Genomic DNA, 5,408 nt, shown 5'->3' on the forward strand with positions numbered 1-5,408 from the left:
CCGGACAACAATGAGGCTCAATTACGGCGAGTGGGATTTATCAACGCGTGCGTCATGTAGCCGCACCAGCGCCCGCAACCCGCACGTGAGTAGGCGGTGCCGGCCGGCCGGCGGACGCGCCGCTCGCGAGAGCACGCCTGGCACGGCCACGCGTCCGAGCTGCTGTGCGTGTGGCTCTCATCACTGCTGCGTGTATCATTTCCCTGACGTCACTGTGTGGGGCCTCTCAGCGGTGCTGCGTAGAGCCGCCACCGTTGCAGTGTGAAGCCTATCCTGCTGCTGTGCGTGGTGTTGGCTGTGCGTAGCGCTGAACACTGCTGTGCGTAGCGACGAGTGCTTCTCAGCGCAAGTTGCTGAGGTGGCTGTCCGAGGTAAGACTTCGCCAAGTAAAATCGGTCAGTGACAACAAGCAGCGCACAGTACCGCGAAAGCTTTCTCCAGCTTTTGGAGATGTTTTCGGTGGTTTAGATATAAGGCCCAGGGCGGATCCAGAATTGTTTCAAGCATTCATAAAAAGTATGCTGATTTTTATACCGGAACCCATCTTATTATGTGCAGCCCTAACACATGGGGCTTATCAATTTTTCCAGGTTATGGTAACTCCTGTTATTTTGAGGCTTATTATTTGAGAAAAAACCATAGCCAAATAAGCTAAAGGTGGATGCTAATATCATCGAATTCAAGTACGATTTTAATGCCTAGTTTATTTAGGGCTAGCCGGCTGGTCGATGTCATGAAGGCTGCTGACCAATGCAGAGTTTTTCCTTTGCTATAAAGGAGTATTATATATGCCAGCATTCAAAATGTATTAAGAACGTGGCGCATACGCATAAAGGTGTCACAAATTCAATAACCGACAGAAATGACACATGGACGCTGCGAGCGTGTAAATTACGTTCGACGATTGCGCGTAAAGATTCATCGACGCATAAATAACTGCTGCGCTAAGATTACGACACCAAAGCCAATAGAGACGGAACCTAAGCGACCGGAGGTGCCGTGGCAGGCCACCAAAGAGGCTTCCGTCGACGAGTGTGGGGTCGTCAGGGCAAGAGAGAAGAACCCAAGACCAATGTAGTGGGCCGCTGGACGATCGGTGGCGCCCCGGCAGGCTGACATACAGGACCCGGCCACAGCACAGGGCTCTCTGAGCAAGGAAAAATTACTCAAGATCAGTATGCATGAATTAATGGCCCTGTTCGATCAAGAGTGCCCAGGCAGGTTAACAGACAGGGTCCTGATAGGGATGAAGGGTCCTCTGCAAACGAGATCAAAGGGAAAGAGCCCTAAATCAATGTGGAGCGCTCCTGAGCATCGAGTGGCTCGGTGCCTTACTTTATATGGAACCCCAGCAACAGCACAAGGCCCTCCGAGCAAGTGGAAAGAACCCGAAACCAATATGAAGAGCCCCTGAGCAGCTCAGTGTGCCCTGGCATATGGGACTCAGAAAAAGCGTATAGAGCCTTTCGGGGAAATGGGAAGAACCTGTGGAAGAAAATCGGATCGGTTAAGAGTGCCCAGGCATGTAAGCAGATAATGCCCCAACAGCAGCGTAGGGCTCTATGAGGAAATGCAGGGAGATGAAATGCAACGTGGAAGGCTCCTTTGCGATCGTGCTGTCCCGGCAAGTAGACATAACAAGTCCCGGAAACAGCGTAAGGCCTCTAAACAGCGTAATGAGGGCCTAAATTTCCCCCAGTCACCGCCCCCTCAATCTGCAAAGAATTAACTTTGTCTGCTCGTGGGCTCTTCATTTTTGCTTGCGACTGTTCCTGGTCGTCTGTGAACTTCAAAGACGTTCAATTTTGTTAAGTTTTGTGTCAGAGAACTGCGTCCGTTCGGCCGATTATGAGCTTTTTCGGAGCCTATGGGTCCTCTCGGGGTACAAGAAGGGGGGCTTGGCATAGTTTCGTGCCCCACCCCCACTGTGTATCCGCCACCGGCCCTGGCAGCTAAATAGTCGGGTCCCGACCAAGAATATAGGGTCATCCCCTCAAATTAGAAGTACTTACGGCACAAATAGACGGTACGGAATGCTCAAGAGTGCCCAAACAGGTTAACAGATGGAGGCCCCAACAAAAGGTTAGGACCCTCTGCTTAATTAAGTAGTACCCACGACTCAAAGTGGAGGGCCCTCGAACGATCGAGTGCACCCGAGCGGGTTAACAGATAGGGCCCCCGACAAGAGCGTAGGGCACTCCATTCAAATAAGAAATACCCGAGACTGAGTGCAGACGGTCCCTGGAAGGTTGAGTGTGCCCGAGCAGGTCATCAAATGACCCCCGACAGGAGCACAGGGCCCTACACTCAAATAAGAAATACCCAAGACCCAGCGTGGAGGACCCCCAAAAGATCGAGTGTACCCAAGCAGGATGTCAGATGGCCTCCGACATGAGCGTGAGGCCTTTCATTGAAATGTCCGACGTGTGCGGCTCCCAAACAATCCAGTGTGCCCGAGCAGATGAACAGATGGAAGGCCCAACAGGTGTGTAGTGCTCTTCATTCAAATAGAATGTACCCAAGACCCAATTTGGAGTACGCTGAACGCCCCGACAAGAGTGTAGCACCCTAAGCAGGTGACAGATAATGGAAGGGCCCTAGGTTAATGAAGAGGGTCCACCATTATATCAGCAAGTGTATCGGTAGGCTAATCGAGACCAACGTGGAGTGCTCCTAAGCAACCGGCAGGTTAGCATATGGGCCATCGGCTATAGCGTACCGAGCCTTTCGGGCGAATGTGAAGGATTTGTAGAAGGCTCCTGGTTGACAGGAGTGCCCGGCACGCCAACAGGAAAGGCCCCGCAGCAGTGCACGGCCCTCCGAACAAATGCACAAAAATCATGGGTAATGTGGAAAGCTTCTTAATGAAAGGATTTTCCATGCAAATGGACATATAGATCCCCGGACACAGTATGAGGCCTCTGGATAGTGAAATGAGTCTTAAAATATTCCAATCATCACCCCCTCGATCAGTGAAAAATATTTTTGTCTACCGGTGGGTCCTCCACTTTTACTTGTGACTGTTTTTGGTCGCATGGAAACCCAAAGACGTCCAGTTTCGCTGCATTTTGTGTAAAAAACCAGATCTGTTCGACCGGTTATAGGGCCCCTTCGGAGCTCATGGGCCTCTTCAGAGCCAAAGTGGGCATGACCCCGAGCACCCCATCCTTCCTGGATCCGGCCCTAATAAGGCCAAACCTTTACACTTTCGCTCCCTTGCGGTCTTCACAATATATGATCTGTTTGCATTATTTGCGTTCTTGCGCGACTCTTCGGCACATGAGAGCATCATGGGAGCTGTTGTAAACCAATGGTATATAGCTCGTGATGTATTTCAGGGATAGTTGTGTCCTGGGAGCAAACAGCGTATTGTCTATATTAACATGATGACTTGATGGTATGCAGTAAATCATTAACTGCATTTGAAGGCCTAGTATGCAGAAATTATTCTGTAAGTGTTCGCCGTTAGTGCCACAAATATCGGAATGCGTCTGACAGGTTTCACACAATTGGTTTAAGGAGACCCAAATGTGCTATTAGAAATGTTGAACTGCGACCAGCTATTGACATTTGATAAAGAGCCCCGCTAGTGAACATGTAAGAGAACCTTCACCGCAGATGGCAACATTTGTGTTCAATACGCATGATAATTTTGACCACCGAGTATTACGCCTCGAACGCTTTCCTGAAGCATCAAGACTTTGCGTAGCCGTTGCACTTTGCTGTACTAGTATAATCACAACTACAATAAGTGTTTAAGTCCTGGACAAAATGGGCTTTATATCATTATGTTATTTATAGCATGGTCTTTACATTCGTCATGACGACCAGTTGGCATAAGACCTGTTCACACCAGTTGACTACGCTCACCTGGTGCGAACAGTATTGCTGCACGACGTCTTCATGTTCTGAAGCCTATAGTAAAGAGCAGTTATGGATGATGTTCTGTGAAGTTCCATGCCCACGAAGATGGCGTTACTAAAAAAAAAAAAAACACGAGCAGCTCTACCGTTTTGTAAATTGTTGCTGGTGGTCTATGCTCATAAACTGGCAAGCAATTATTGTCATGCGCTCGGTACCAACAGTTGGTATCAGTTGCTCACATCCAGGGCAAAGGCGGGGCTCCTCGTCTTCGTTGTGCGCCTTGACTGCTACAAGCTCAGCTCGGTGGTCCCCAAATCGTCGGCGCGTTTCTGCGCTCCGTCAGCTTACGCTCGCAGCTGGTGGCGCAGTGGTGACGGCGGGAGGGGAGGGAGAGGTCCCGCATGTGCCTGTGTCAATGCGGGTGGTGACGCCGCGCGGAGGGTCTGGCTCCGAAGGCCTCCACAGGTGCGCGCTGTACAGATATGAGCAAAGGCCGCCAGCGCGCGCCACTCTGCAGACGTCAGACACACTCCGTGTGCAGGTGGAAATCATCGCTCTGGGCGACAATTCACCTTCCACGCGGTACGTCGGGCCGCACTTGCCCGCAGACCGAGGCGGCCGAAGAACCGGCCGTGGCAGCTCTCGCTCCGTGAATGTTTCCTCTCGGGGGCGATACGATTATTTGCGAACAGGTGTTGCTTGCAGTGTCGATGCAAGTGCGTGCGTGCGCGCGTGTGCCGTGCAGGGTGTGTGCCGCTGTGGGTGGGTGCCGCGCAGCCGACCGGCGTCGACTGCGTCGGCCCGAGGTAGGGTGGCGGGCGTGAGGGCGGAACTACGCCTCGAATCTCGCGCTACGGGAAAGGAGTCACTCTAGACAGGAGGGGTCAAACCAGGTGGCACCACGTTGGGAGTGATCTTGCACCTCATCGCGCTACTATGATACCGATGCCGGTAAGTAGAAGCTGCATTCCAGCCTGGATGCGCCATGCTCATTTGCATTTTACTAGTGGTGTCTGAGCGGTGAGCCACGTGAAATGTGATTTATTGGTACAAAAATCAAGCGGTCGGAAGACAGTATCAGATAGCATGCCAGTGCTCGCATGAGTGTCAGTGCGTTTAAATGGGCAATAGTTCTTCAAGATAGAACAACAAGTTCGCTGAAACGAGATAACATGATTAGTTGAGAACATTGAGCGCGTAGTTTTATTGTTCTGTGCCACGTGCTCGGCGTATTTCAGTGCCTCATAAAGTACTGATGTGGTTTCAGGAAGCCTAAAATAAGCGTGTTATGCGGAATTATGTGTGCTTAAGAACTGAGCTCTTGAACTAGCCAAAGTGGGCATGCTTGTCTCAGAACAAAACTTGGCGAGGCTTCTGCCAGCCTCCATTCCATAACGCCATGAGCACTGGCCCCGGCGCCGTGTGCTGCTGAACTCATCATGCCTCTCACTGATCGGTCCCGGCGCAGCCCCCGCTCGGCAGCGTCGACCTCCGATGGAGGTCTTACCCACGTGACCGATGACCCTGACCTGAGGGCTTCGAGT

This window comes from Pollicipes pollicipes, unplaced genomic scaffold, assembly GCF_011947565.3.
Source record: "Pollicipes pollicipes isolate AB1234 unplaced genomic scaffold, Ppol_2.1 Scaffold_4881;HRSCAF=5763_pilon_pilon_pilon, whole genome shotgun sequence".
In the NCBI taxonomy this organism is placed as follows: domain Eukaryota; kingdom Metazoa; phylum Arthropoda; class Thecostraca; order Pollicipedomorpha; family Pollicipedidae; genus Pollicipes; species Pollicipes pollicipes.